The sequence below is a fragment of the Choloepus didactylus genome, chromosome 3, assembly GCF_015220235.1.
Source record: "Choloepus didactylus isolate mChoDid1 chromosome 3, mChoDid1.pri, whole genome shotgun sequence".
NCBI lineage: Eukaryota > Metazoa > Chordata > Mammalia > Pilosa > Megalonychidae > Choloepus > Choloepus didactylus.
This window is the reverse complement of record NC_051309.1, coordinates 16,726,929-16,742,341: the sequence shown is the minus strand read 5'-3', so window position 1 is coordinate 16,742,341 and position 15,413 is coordinate 16,726,929. Positions and strand designations below refer to the sequence as shown.

Genomic DNA, 15,413 nt, shown 5'->3' with positions numbered 1-15,413 from the left:
TCATTGTCAGTAACACTAAGAAGTGGAAGGTTTTGGGTTTCTTTTTCTGAGAATGCCATTCATTTCTCTCAGCAACTCATCAGAGAGTAAATCTGTGCTGACACCTGGATGATATACAAACACCAAAGTCCAGTGCTCCACTCCCTCATCAGCTGCCTTCTTGTCTTCTGCTGAACAGAGCAATCTCTGTGACCTACCGAACACCACGCCATGCCACATTCACGAGAGAGACAGAAAGAGAGAGAGAGAGAGAGATGGATGTGCATATATTATACCTATGTGCATACACAAATACACATATATATGTATATAAATGATCCTCATTATTGGTGGATTCCGTATTTGCAAACTCACCTACTTGCTAAAATTTACTTTAACCCCCAAATCAATACTTGTAGCACTTTTGTGGTCATTTGTGGACATGTGCAGAGCAGTGAAAAATTTAGTCACCAGATGCACATTTCCCAGCTATGGTCAAACCAAGTGATGCCTTCTTATTTCAGCTCTCATACTGTTAACAAGTGCCCTTTTCGTGGTCCATTTAGTGCCATGTTTTTCACATTTTTGTGCATTTTGTTGGTGATTTCATTTTTTAAAATGCACTCAAGCATAGTGGTGAAGTGCTGTCTAGTGTTCTGAAACACAAGAAAGCTGAGTTGTACCCTACAGAAACAGATGTTTGGGGGGTTACGCTTGGGAGTCTGTATCTTAACAAGTCTAAGTTTGAGAGCCACTGGAACGTGATGAATACTATAGCACAGAGGTGTAGGTTGACAATGGGAATTGCAGGAGCTACACCTAACCAGCTTGGCCAGTGGAAATCAGAGACGGCATCTTGGAGGAGGTGGTTCCTAAGTTGGGAGCTAAAGGAAGAAAAGGAGTTATGCAGAAAAGTAAAGGAGGAAAGAGTGTCAGAATGTCTAGCAGAGGGAAGCCAGAGATATTATGGGAGATTCTAAAAAATATAACCACCCTCAGTTACTAAGAGATTCTATCAAATAGATACCAGTGTAGGGATGGAGCTTCCAATTTAAGAGAAGAAAAGGTTTTCTTATAAATCTTGGCATCCCGTTAAGTGGCATATGTTAGTTTCAGTTCCACTTCCTGGCCTACTTCTTTCCAATGATGACAACCCTGTAGAAACCTTAATTGGTGTTTGGACATATTGCAGGATCCAGATCTTGGATCCAGAACCTTCCACGTGTAACTCTTAGGAACACTGCACCCCTGATTTCACTCTGGGTGCCTTGGCTCCTTGGTGGCTGCCCCAGTGAAATGGATGATTTTGTGTTTCCTATATAGGAACAAGTTATGGCCTGAAAGAGTGAAACTTCAAACATCTGCACATCCATGGTCCATTTCTCCACTGGGTTTCACCCTCTTCTTAATTGTATGTTTGCTCAGGATCTAGCTTACGGAGGTCAATTAAAGTCAGGAGGAGATGTCGGCTTGATTTAGTAAAATTGGATTCTTTGTCTGCCTTGGATTTGTCTCCTTGGGCTTGGCTGTCATTTGAATTTTATGTTTTTGTCCTTATTTCTTCCAACCATTTTTTTTTTTCCTGGGGAGGGTTTTCAATGTTAGGCTGGCCCTATCTGTTTGCAAGGAAGGCGTTTGTTTCTATAAAGTGCCTGTCCCATCTGATCTCCATCATCTTTATGGTCTTGCAGTCTGTCACTGCGGCTCATGTCTGGCTGAGGTTTGTTATGTTTTGACAGGAGTTTGCTATAAAGCCAGGGATCACGTCTCCAGCTTTGCCTTTCAAACTTTCTTCTTTACGGTAGCCATAAACCCGTGTTACTAAAATGCTCCCTCCGAGGAGGGGGCGAAATCATGCTGATAACAAAAGCCTTGGGAGAAGAGGCCAGAGAGAGATTGAGAGAGAATTCTGAAGAGATGTTATTAAAGTAGCAAGGTACATACTAGCAGTCATTCAATTGTCGACAACAGAAAGAATACATAGAGTTTCCAAAGATTTGAGAAAATAATAGACAGGCAGGAGAAATGTACCTAGATTACACTGCTCTGCCGTTTTTAATTTTGGGAGGCTTGGACTAGTTGGAAACTGCACAAAGTTAGTCCCAGGTTTGCTAGAAAGAGAGAAAAAATGGCTTGGATCCAGGAGCTGTGGTCTCCAAAGTCTCTAAAGCAGCAATCTTGCCAGTATGTTTATGAAAAAGCTTAGAATGACTTTGTTTTTCTGTGTAGAAAGTGGAATTTAGACAAGGTTGTGTGTTCCTTGATGTCATTTCTGCATTGCAGAAACCTTTGCTCTCTTCTTCAAAAAGTGGTTATTGAGTATGTGCTGCACACAAGGCCCAAACTGCATGTCTGAAACAGGTACCTTCTGTCAGTCACTGTTGTGTCTGGGTTGGGTCTACTGGGGGCATTCTATGTATTTTTTCTACTTCTATGATTCCTCACTGTTCTAGTTTGCTAATGCTGCCATTATGCAAAATAGCAGACATGGAATGGCTTTTATAAAGGGGGGTTATTTGGTTGCAAAGTTACAGTCTTAAGGCCATAAAGTGTCCAAGGTAAGGCATCAACAATAGGGTACCTTCACTGGAGAAAGGTCATTAGCATCCAGAAATCCTTGTTAGCTTAGAAGGCATGTGGCTGGCGTCTGCTTGCTCCCAGGTTGTGATTCAAAATGGCTTTCTTCCCGGACATTTCTCTTAGTTTCTCCCAGGCAAACTCTGGACTAGCAAAAGTCTACTTTCAAAATGTCTCCAAAATGTCTGTCTCAGCTGCAGCTGCACTGAGTTCCTTCTGTTTGTCAGCTTTTTTATATGGCTCCAGTGATTTAATTAAGACCCACACTGAATGAGTGGGGTAACACTTCCATGGAAATTATCCAATCAAAAGTCTTGCCCACAGTTGATTGAGTCATATCTCCATGGAAACACTCAATCAATAGGTTACAACCTAATCAACACTAATACATCTGTCCCCATAAGATTGCATCAAAGAACATGGCGTTTTGGGGGACATAACACATCAAACCAGCACACTCACAGTTATTTGGAAATGGAAGTAATATTGTCCCCATGTAACTACTGCCAGCCACTTCGGTGCATAATATGTGTGAATTTAAATGGAGGGAGGAGGCAGATGAAAAGAAAAATGGACTCATTTGGGTTAAGTGATTGTCCTAAACTATGGCTCCACGTAGCATCAGCAGTGGGAGTCGATTTGTCTGAACCCACAGCCTGTGTCTCTTACACTCCCCCAGGCTGATTTTTCTTTACCCACTGGTGAGTAAGGGAGAGGAAGAAGAGCAGCTCAGCTCACTTTACAAGAGGCTTTGGGATGTCTGACTTGAGCAGGCAGGGAGCACATGAACCAGGAGCCATCATTTGAAATGGGGGATTTCTCTAGATCCCAATCTCAGCGGCAATGCCGTCAGCAGAAAGGCGGCCCCAGGCCACTTGCATCAAACCTGAGTTCTCGTAGTGGCCTTGTCTCCCTCACCTGCAAGCTTCACTCATACAGGGGTGCCTGGCCAAGGACTTAGGTGGCCTGGGCCCCATCTCCTCACTCTCCCAGCACTAACCACCCTCTTTCCTCTGAACATGAAGCTGATTCTTTCCCCAGCACCTGGGCTTGTTTCCCTTCCTTCCTTCCTTCCATTTACTTTCTGTCTCTCTCCCGCTCTCTCTCTCTAGCATTGAGGCACTGTGTATGTAGCAACATGCTGGGTTTATTAATATTATTTAATGCATTATTAATGTTATTTAATCTGCATGACAAGCTAATAATAATGATAAAATAATTAAATAACAATTATTGATATCCTAATATGTGCAATGTAAAGTTTGGTCATTCATCAAACATTTATTAAGTGCCTGCTATGTGTCCGATTTTACTGTTGGTTCTGAGAATATAGCCAGGTGCAGAAAGCTACAGTCCCTCCATTCCTGGAGCTTGTATTCATGTGGGAGAGGCAGCTACTATACAAATATAACATAAGTAATGATGAATATCATGAAGAAAAATAATTGGGGTGAAGGAATTGAGTTTGGCCTGGGACAAGAGCATTTCTTGGATGACCTTATGTGATATTTACATCATCCCTTTGAGGTAGGTACTATTCTTGTGCCCATTTTGCAGCTGAGAAATCTGAGGCCAGAGGGATTAAGTGTCTAGTCCAAGGCCACACAGCTACTACAGGAGAGGGAAGTTATGTGAGCCGAGGCAGAATGGCTCCAGTGTACATGCTCTTGACCCCAGGGTCCACTCCTGGATGGCGGCCAGGCCTGGTGAGGCTTGGGAGGAGGAAGGCCAGGAGGCTCACTGGACCTTCTTACCAGTTCACAGGACCAGCAAAGAGGACAGAGGGGAGACAGAGAGCAGAGCCACACCCATGCTGATGCAGCCACCTTGCTCCTGGTTCATGTGGTCCATAGCACTCTGGCTCTCCTCCACCTCCTCAGAAGGTCATCTGTCCTCCCAGGGGCAATGGAAGGCAGAGAGAGGCAGGAACTGTCCTTTCAGCTGGGCATCATCTTGAGGAGTGGACCCACAATCCCTTGTAGAAAGGAGATGGGTAGCTTCAGGGAAGGGAGTGCTGGACAGTGGTGGAAGTCAGGGGAAGGGGATATGTGTTCAACCCAAAAGAGACATTGGCGGGTATGTGGAGGTGCAAGAAATGACACTCCTTTTTAAACCTAAATCCTGAACCAATTGAGAAATAAAATAAAGGAGATAGTAGATGAAGTGAGAGATACCATCTATATGTCTGGTATAAACAGTTATTAGAGAATGTGGTTTATAGGTACAGAAAAATGAATGTCCTAATGTTAAACTAAAAACATGTAGACTTACTCAACCAGTCGCCAGGGCGATGCCTGATTAGAAGGCTTTACCCTACTGGATAGGGTCTTCTCCTGGAGAAGCTGAACAGATCACACCAACTCAGAACCTACTCCTTGCGTAATTTCTTTTGCCTACACCTTCCAGAACCTACCCCTTGCCTGATTTCTTTTGCCTGCACCTTCCTCACAGGCTCATCCATTTTCCTGGATCATATCTCCCTGATTTGGCTCCAAATCCCAGCCTAGCTGCTCAGCCCTGTCTTCCAGCTGCTAGAGACTCAATGTGAAGACTGAACATATTAATTATTTGGGAATTGTGGCAGATACTGTTTTGAGCAATGAAGAGGTAGAGGTGAACAAGATAGACAAGGCCCCTTCCTTCATGGAAATTTTGGACAATCGGGGTCTTGAGAGATGTATCAGACAATTACATCTCAGTCTTGATGATTATTCGGGCAGAGAAAGCCACACATGTGGCATATGCAGAATCTTTCCCTGCACTGGCTACAGGTACTAAAATACACATTTAGAATCCTTTCAATGGTGTTTAAAGTGCTGATGAAATGGTTATTCATAATATTTTTATCTGCTATCTTGATGAGTTTTTTTTTTTTTTTTTTTTTCTTTTTATATTTTCTTTACCATTAACTTTCTGGTAAGAAAAGGAAAAGAATGAAATCTTTCCAATGTTCTATGCAGCCAGGAAAAAAAAATCAAAGATATCCACCAGCAGCTTGCGAAAACAAGAGGGAGTTCGGGGGTTATAAAACATATGCTTGACAACTGATATTATCCACCAGCGAGATATTGTTCATATCTCCACAGCCTGAAATTGCACGAATGATCACACTGGTTATCAATTCATACATACTCACAATGGCCTGGTGGTTCCGGGAATTACCTCCTTGGATTGCTGGAAATCCCTCATCTCCAGCAAATTCATCATGCAAAGTCCCCACTATAATGAACCTTGGGTAAAGCTCAATGCTCAATTGTATTTTAACATGTTAAGTGGAGTGTGGGTAGTCTCAGCAATATAACAGTTTGGGAATGTTCGAAAGAGATTTCACCTTTCAAATCTGTTTCCCACAATTACCTCACCACTTTTCCCCACTGCAGTTTGATACGGAGTATTTGTCAGCAGAAGTGCCACTGAGGGGAGGTTCTTGTTGGGTGGTATCAAGTCCCCTAATCCGGGACTGTATCCTCACCTAATCAGCAGTGTAAGCTCTGCAGTTTCTGGCAGGATAAAGGCAGCCGTCAGGGTGCCTCATTGTCAGTAACACTAAGAAGTGGAAGGTTTTGGGTTTCTTTTTCTGAGAATGCCATTCATTTCTCTCAGCAACTCATCAGAGAGTAAATCTGTGCTGACACCTGGATGATATACAAACACCAAAGTCCAGTGCTCCACTCCCTCATCAGCTGCCTTCTTGTCTTCTGCTGAACAGAGCAATCTCTGTGACCTACCGAACACCACGCCATGCCACATTCACGAGAGAGACAGAAAGAGAGAGAGAGAGAGAGATGGATGTGCATATATTATACCTATGTGCATACACAAATACACATATATATGTATATAAATGATCCTCATTATTGGTGGATTCCGTATTTGCAAACTCACCTACTTGCTAAAATTTACTTTAACCCCCAAATCAATACTTGTAGCACTTTTGTGGTCATTTGTGGACATGTGCAGAGCAGTGAAAAATTTAGTCACCAGATGCACATTTCCCAGCTATGGTCAAACCAAGTGATGCCTTCTTATTTCAGCTCTCATACTGTTAACAAGTGCCCTTTTCGTGGTCCATTTAGTGCCATGTTTTTCACATTTTTGTGCATTTTGTTGGTGATTTCATTTTTTAAAATGCACTCAAGCATAGTGGTGAAGTGCTGTCTAGTGTTCTGAAACACAAGAAAGCTGAGTTGTACCCTACAGAAACAGATGTTTGGGGGGTTACGCTTGGGAGTCTGTATCTTAACAAGTCTAAGTTTGAGAGCCACTGGAACGTGATGAATACTATAGCACAGAGGTGTAGGTTGACAATGGGAATTGCAGGAGCTACACCTAACCAGCTTGGCCAGTGGAAATCAGAGACGGCATCTTGGAGGAGGTGGTTCCTAAGTTGGGAGCTAAAGGAAGAAAAGGAGTTATGCAGAAAAGTAAAGGAGGAAAGAGTGTCAGAATGTCTAGCAGAGGGAAGCCAGAGATATTATGGGAGATTCTAAAAAATATAACCACCCTCAGTTACTAAGAGATTCTATCAAATAGATACCAGTGTAGGGATGGAGCTTCCAATTTAAGAGAAGAAAAGGTTTTCTTATAAATCTTGGCATCCCGTTAAGTGGCATATGTTAGTTTCAGTTCCACTTCCTGGCCTACTTCTTTCCAATGATGACAACCCTGTAGAAACCTTAATTGGTGTTTGGACATATTGCAGGATCCAGATCTTGGATCCAGAACCTTCCACGTGTAACTCTTAGGAACACTGCACCCCTGATTTCACTCTGGGTGCCTTGGCTCCTTGGTGGCTGCCCCAGTGAAATGGATGATTTTGTGTTTCCTATATAGGAACAAGTTATGGCCTGAAAGAGTGAAACTTCAAACATCTGCACATCCATGGTCCATTTCTCCACTGGGTTTCACCCTCTTCTTAATTGTATGTTTGCTCAGGATCTAGCTTACGGAGGTCAATTAAAGTCAGGAGGAGATGTCGGCTTGATTTAGTAAAATTGGATTCTTTGTCTGCCTTGGATTTGTCTCCTTGGGCTTGGCTGTCATTTGAATTTTATGTTTTTGTCCTTATTTCTTCCAACCATTTTTTTTTTTCCTGGGGAGGGTTTTCAATGTTAGGCTGGCCCTATCTGTTTGCAAGGAAGGCGTTTGTTTCTATAAAGTGCCTGTCCCATCTGATCTCCATCATCTTTATGGTCTTGCAGTCTGTCACTGCGGCTCATGTCTGGCTGAGGTTTGTTATGTTTTGACAGGAGTTTGCTATAAAGCCAGGGATCACGTCTCCAGCTTTGCCTTTCAAACTTTCTTCTTTACGGTAGCCATAAACCCGTGTTACTAAAATGCTCCCTCCGAGGAGGGGGCGAAATCATGCTGATAACAAAAGCCTTGGGAGAAGAGGCCAGAGAGAGATTGAGAGAGAATTCTGAAGAGATGTTATTAAAGTAGCAAGGTACATACTAGCAGTCATTCAATTGTCGACAACAGAAAGAATACATAGAGTTTCCAAAGATTTGAGAAAATAATAGACAGGCAGGAGAAATGTACCTAGATTACACTGCTCTGCCGTTTTTAATTTTGGGAGGCTTGGACTAGTTGGAAACTGCACAAAGTTAGTCCCAGGTTTGCTAGAAAGAGAGAAAAAATGGCTTGGATCCAGGAGCTGTGGTCTCCAAAGTCTCTAAAGCAGCAATCTTGCCAGTATGTTTATGAAAAAGCTTAGAATGACTTTGTTTTTCTGTGTAGAAAGTGGAATTTAGACAAGGTTGTGTGTTCCTTGATGTCATTTCTGCATTGCAGAAACCTTTGCTCTCTTCTTCAAAAAGTGGTTATTGAGTATGTGCTGCACACAAGGCCCAAACTGCATGTCTGAAACAGGTACCTTCTGTCAGTCACTGTTGTGTCTGGGTTGGGTCTACTGGGGGCATTCTATGTATTTTTTCTACTTCTATGATTCCTCACTGTTCTAGTTTGCTAATGCTGCCATTATGCAAAATAGCAGACATGGAATGGCTTTTATAAAGGGGGGTTATTTGGTTGCAAAGTTACAGTCTTAAGGCCATAAAGTGTCCAAGGTAAGGCATCAACAATAGGGTACCTTCACTGGAGAAAGGTCATTAGCATCCAGAAATCCTTGTTAGCTTAGAAGGCATGTGGCTGGCGTCTGCTTGCTCCCAGGTTGTGATTCAAAATGGCTTTCTTCCCGGACATTTCTCTTAGTTTCTCCCAGGCAAACTCTGGACTAGCAAAAGTCTACTTTCAAAATGTCTCCAAAATGTCTGTCTCAGCTGCAGCTGCACTGAGTTCCTTCTGTTTGTCAGCTTTTTTATATGGCTCCAGTGATTTAATTAAGACCCACACTGAATGAGTGGGGTAACACTTCCATGGAAATTATCCAATCAAAAGTCTTGCCCACAGTTGATTGAGTCATATCTCCATGGAAACACTCAATCAATAGGTTACAACCTAATCAACACTAATACATCTGTCCCCATAAGATTGCATCAAAGAACATGGCGTTTTGGGGGACATAACACATCAAACCAGCACACTCACAGTTATTTGGAAATGGAAGTAATATTGTCCCCATGTAACTACTGCCAGCCACTTCGGTGCATAATATGTGTGAATTTAAATGGAGGGAGGAGGCAGATGAAAAGAAAAATGGACTCATTTGGGTTAAGTGATTGTCCTAAACTATGGCTCCACGTAGCATCAGCAGTGGGAGTCGATTTGTCTGAACCCACAGCCTGTGTCTCTTACACTCCCCCAGGCTGATTTTTCTTTACCCACTGGTGAGTAAGGGAGAGGAAGAAGAGCAGCTCAGCTCACTTTACAAGAGGCTTTGGGATGTCTGACTTGAGCAGGCAGGGAGCACATGAACCAGGAGCCATCATTTGAAATGGGGGATTTCTCTAGATCCCAATCTCAGCGGCAATGCCGTCAGCAGAAAGGCGGCCCCAGGCCACTTGCATCAAACCTGAGTTCTCGTAGTGGCCTTGTCTCCCTCACCTGCAAGCTTCACTCATACAGGGGTGCCTGGCCAAGGACTTAGGTGGCCTGGGCCCCATCTCCTCACTCTCCCAGCACTAACCACCCTCTTTCCTCTGAACATGAAGCTGATTCTTTCCCCAGCACCTGGGCTTGTTTCCCTTCCTTCCTTCCTTCCATTTACTTTCTGTCTCTCTCCCGCTCTCTCTCTCTAGCATTGAGGCACTGTGTATGTAGCAACATGCTGGGTTTATTAATATTATTTAATGCATTATTAATGTTATTTAATCTGCATGACAAGCTAATAATAATGATAAAATAATTAAATAACAATTATTGATATCCTAATATGTGCAATGTAAAGTTTGGTCATTCATCAAACATTTATTAAGTGCCTGCTATGTGTCCGATTTTACTGTTGGTTCTGAGAATATAGCCAGGTGCAGAAAGCTACAGTCCCTCCATTCCTGGAGCTTGTATTCATGTGGGAGAGGCAGCTACTATACAAATATAACATAAGTAATGATGAATATCATGAAGAAAAATAATTGGGGTGAAGGAATTGAGTTTGGCCTGGGACAAGAGCATTTCTTGGATGACCTTATGTGATATTTACATCATCCCTTTGAGGTAGGTACTATTCTTGTGCCCATTTTGCAGCTGAGAAATCTGAGGCCAGAGGGATTAAGTGTCTAGTCCAAGGCCACACAGCTACTACAGGAGAGGGAAGTTATGTGAGCCGAGGCAGAATGGCTCCAGTGTACATGCTCTTGACCCCAGGGTCCACTCCTGGATGGCGGCCAGGCCTGGTGAGGCTTGGGAGGAGGAAGGCCAGGAGGCTCACTGGACCTTCTTACCAGTTCACAGGACCAGCAAAGAGGACAGAGGGGAGACAGAGAGCAGAGCCACACCCATGCTGATGCAGCCACCTTGCTCCTGGTTCATGTGGTCCATAGCACTCTGGCTCTCCTCCACCTCCTCAGAAGGTCATCTGTCCTCCCAGGGGCAATGGAAGGCAGAGAGAGGCAGGAACTGTCCTTTCAGCTGGGCATCATCTTGAGGAGTGGACCCACAATCCCTTGTAGAAAGGAGATGGGTAGCTTCAGGGAAGGGAGTGCTGGACAGTGGTGGAAGTCAGGGGAAGGGGATATGTGTTCAACCCAAAAGAGACATTGGCGGGTATGTGGAGGTGCAAGGAACTAGGTGCCAAGGCTCAGGCCAACCGGGGCCCATCCCAGAACCCACAGAAAGCCAAGAGGCTGCCTTTTGTCGTCTAAATCCTTGGGCTTACTGCAAACCTGCACACAAAATGTCAGAACCCAACAGCTGGCGCCTACTTAGTTCTATCAGATTTGTTAAGCCCTGCTCCTGGAAAGCCTATGCAACATTTAATTCACTGTCAGTGTGGCTGTTCATTTTCTTGTAGACACAATCTACAGGGTCAGAAGCACAGCCTCGGATGGACTTCTGTGGAATGTGAATCTGACCTTCTTTCACTGCTTCTCATTTCCAAGGACTTTGACTTCTTTGTAAAATGCTGACTTGGAATGCCGACTTGGCGTGCAAATGGAGTCTTGTTTTAAAAAAGTGTGCTTTTGTTTATGGAGATTGGATGTTTATGGATTGTGCACATAAATATAGTAAGAAAGAAGCCCATCAAACCTAAGTAGTCTCAGATGGGAGGTTGTTTTTACTTGTAAAACTCTAAACTAACTTTAATCCCAAAATGAATCTTTTAAAATGATTAGTCCGTAATGCATAATTATCTGGACTTCAGATGTGCAAATTCCAGATATGGGATCATAAAACCTTATTTTCCTCTTCTTGCGGATTGGGTTCTCAGACCCTCAACTATGCAAGTGGCCTTACCTTTCCTTTAGAAACTTGTGTGTACACTTAAGAGGTTTGAGGTTGGCAGACTGTCCAAGTAGACATGCCAAGTCTGCATCCATCCATTTGCCAAACATCTCGTAAGTAGCTGTACATATATATACCTTGAATGTGCTGGTGGTACTGAGATAATCAAGACATGTTCCCTTTCTTCAGGGGACTACCATCACTGAAGGAAACACAATAAAGCTAATGATTACAATACAGCAAGCTAAGTTCCATTGTGTGAACCTATCCTGGGTATGATGGGAGTAATAAGAGCTAATATGTATTAAGTGCTTGAAAACTTGAAGGAAAAGGGTGATGATCAGGCATGATCAGGGGACAATGAGCTCCATGGTGCAGTAGCTGAGACTTGAGGATGCCCTGGGATTTAGGCTGAAACAGTAGTGGGGCTAGGGCACAACGGGTGGAAGATGCTGTGTGAGCAAAGGTTTTGAGGCATGCAGAGTGCATGGAAACAGTCAGGAAGTGGGGGAGATTAAAATGGAGAAGGGGGAAGGTGGTGGGGAAAGCCAATTTGTTATTTTAATTCTACAAAACTTTCCTTTAACCTCGAAAACAATTTTAAAGGGTCATGCTTTATTATCTTATATTTTAGTGGTCACTTAACTCCTTGGAGGGAACATCTTTTATAATATCCAGTCCTGGAGCAGGGATCTCAGACAAAGCCCAGCTTTACATGTCTTCCCTCTCTCCACAGAAAGGAAATAGCCTCTTTCACCCCTCGTAGCATTGCTATAAGAGTGCTGATTCCTGGTTTAGATTAAGTTTGAAATCACCCACATATGTCTGTTTCTCTGGTAACATTTCCCTAACCTAGTTGAATTGTGCTGATATTAAAACTCAAAATGAATGACTTGTGGTGTCCCCACTGGTTTGAGTTTGAGAAGACATAATAAATCATGTTGAAATAATTTCATGAAGTTTGGCACCTTTGAAAAATCAAGGAGTAGAATTTTCTCACTTCTCTAGTCTAGAGAAGTTCCTTTTCTTTAGCCAAGTGACTGTGTTTTAGGAGAAAAACTCCAGAAATCTGCAAGCCATCTAAAAATGTCAAATGTGAGCAATAACCATGAGTTGGATGTCTCCAATTAATTGCTTAATTTCATCATCTACATGTAGATAAACTTTGAGTACTTGAGGGCTGATACTTGTTGAGGAACACACTTTGTGCCCTAAATGGCAAAATATTTAAAATTTGACAGTTGTAAATATTGATGAAGTTGTGGGTAAAACAGATATTATCAAGGTTGAAGAGGGACTAAATAACAGCCTTTTGAAGGACAAGTTACTAATATCTAGTAAAATAAAGTCCATATTTGCCCTTCTCAATGTCTATCCTGTTGAAAAATTGAAAAATTATCTTTTCAACCTTCAACATGGGAATATCTAAATAACCCGTGAAACCATCGTACTCTAGAACATGTGATGAAAATCAATTAATCAGCCCTATATATGCTGACATGGTTAGAGCTCAAAAATGAAGTATTGAGTGAAAAAAGACAAGTTCCATACGGATACATTCAGTATGATACCTTTTAAGTAAATAAAAACAAAACGAAAAGCCACTCACACAAAATGATTTAAGTTTTCCATGGGGAGTGACACAGATGATAGAGAGATAGAAAGATAGATAGATATAAATGTATAACTCAAACATCTACAAGGATACATAAAATATTAATAACAATGGTGCCTCAGGGAGGACTGAAGGCACTGAGATTGGAGGATACAGAATGGTCAAGGTAACTTTACACTTATTAGTAATTGTGTTAGTTAACGCTAACTGCTAAAACAAATAAATCTCAATATTTCAGTTGCTTAACATGATCGAGATATATTTTTGCTCCAAAGTCCAAATGGATGTCCTGATATGTGGCAGCTCTCCTCCTAGTGATTCAGGGATCCAGGCTCCTACCATCCGGAGGCACCTCCATCGTTTAAGCTGATGGAATCCCCTGTGGGGTCACACCTCAAATGAATTTCCTGGCCAGCTCTGGAACTGGAAGTCCCCTTCTTGGTGTCTCCTCCTTGGAAAAAAAAAAAAAAAAAATGAAATCAATGCACATGTCCATTGTCCATTGTCACATGTCAGCACCCAACTGAAAGGGAGTTTGGGAAGTGAGGTCTAGCTTTATGCCTAGCAGAGAAAGGAATCAGGACTGTGAGCAGCTTGTGAATCTCTGCACCAGTATTTGTTAAATTTTTGCATATATATTACTCATGCAGTTAAAAAGTTGGTAAAATGAAATTCTGGCATAGAAACAAACCAACATTGGTTGATTAAAAACAAATGTTCTACTTTGTCCCTCCATGACTCCAAGTAACTATGCACTTTTACTTCTATAGCCAGCAGATTCTTCTGTAAAACATAATCATGGATAACCTAATTGCATTTATCAAATAATTGTTAGTATTTTGTATTTTATTCTTTCCACATATGTTAAGTGCCATTTGTAATCACTAATCAGTAGCTAATCAGTATCGCCTTGAGTTGAGATCATTTCTGCTTGAATCAGAGAAATACTGCTAAACATTGTATTTTAAAATGAATTTTTGAAATATGAAACTAACTAGGAGTGCATTTTAAATCTTCAGAAACCTTTTGGGATTAAAAAACGCTGTTGGGAGCCACTGGACTAAACTTTGGTCTTATTTGACTCTATTATTCTAACATAGTATCTAGCCCAACGACTCATACAGAGACTGCCTTCATGGATATTTGTCAAAGGAAGGAATGAATGAGGTTGCATTTATACCAAACAAAAGAGGTGTGTGTATATATATGTCTGTATAAGAGAGAGGAAAGTTTAATTTAAGAGTGCAAAAGTGTTTTAAAAATTGAAAATATATCAATAGTTTTTTAAAGGATAATCACATTATCACTTAACTAGTTAGTAAAAAGGTATTTGTGCAAATTAAACAGCCATCAGACTTTAAAAAGGCAAAAAAAAATACAAACAAAAATTAGAAGAATGATTTGTTTTGTTTTGCCATAAGTAATATCTCAAGTCAACATATAATACTTCCTTTAATCCTAGAGGGACTATCTTAAAAAATCAGGGGGAAAAATGAATAATCACTACTTCTATTGTTACTTAGTTTTTTCTGAAAATTCTTTTCTAATCATTGCAATGAGGCCAGAAATAAATGGTATAGATATATTGGAAAGAAGAAGTGAAAAAATTATCAATGTTTGGGAATAATGGATTTCTTTACCAACAAAACTCAAACAATCTTTTGAAAAACTATTAAAATTAATAAGAGCATTCTGGGTACCAAAGAGAAATATAATGAAAAAACTACCTTAACCATTCAGCATAACTAAAATATTCAAGAATCATCTTAAGAAATATTAGGTATCTATGTATAGAAAATTGTATAATTCTTTTTAGATAGAAATAAAGACCAAACAAAAGGACATACAGTTGATGTTCCTGTATAGGAGGACTGGATATTTTAAAGATGTCAAGTCTTTCTTAGTAAATTTAATTCAATTTTAAACAACCTTTCTACTGTATTTTCTAATCTGACAAAATTATCTCAATTTCCATCTTGAAGAATAAATAGGAGAGACTGATTATGAAAATGTTGAAACAAAAGAGTAATACAGAGGGCAGTAATAATTCTACTAGATGTACACTACATTATAAAGTTTCAACAAATAAAAGAATAGTCTACTTTCATAGGGGAGAGAGTTCAGTGTGACAGAGTGGCTCATTCAGACAAGATTCCTGTAATGTATACATATATATCCTGTAATGTATACATATATAACATCTGTTCAAGGTGGCGTCCCAAATCATGGGCTATAATATGTGCTAATACAAGCTGCTATTGCAGTCTGGACCACTCTCCTTCTGCCTACCTCCCTTTGCCTGACAGATACCTGTTCATCCTTTAGCTTAGATCTTTCTGTGACAGCTCACCCTTGCCCCATTGATCCTGGACCACATCCACAAGGCATTGTTGACTAGATC

General features: G+C 41.3%; 1 protein-coding gene across 12 annotated transcripts in view; it reads left to right on the top strand.

The window, feature by feature from the left end:
• The window catches only part of LDB2 (LIM domain binding 2), a 413,802-nt gene that overhangs the window by 287,233 nt on the left and 111,156 nt on the right, over positions 1–15,413 (top strand). The window lies entirely within an intron of this gene.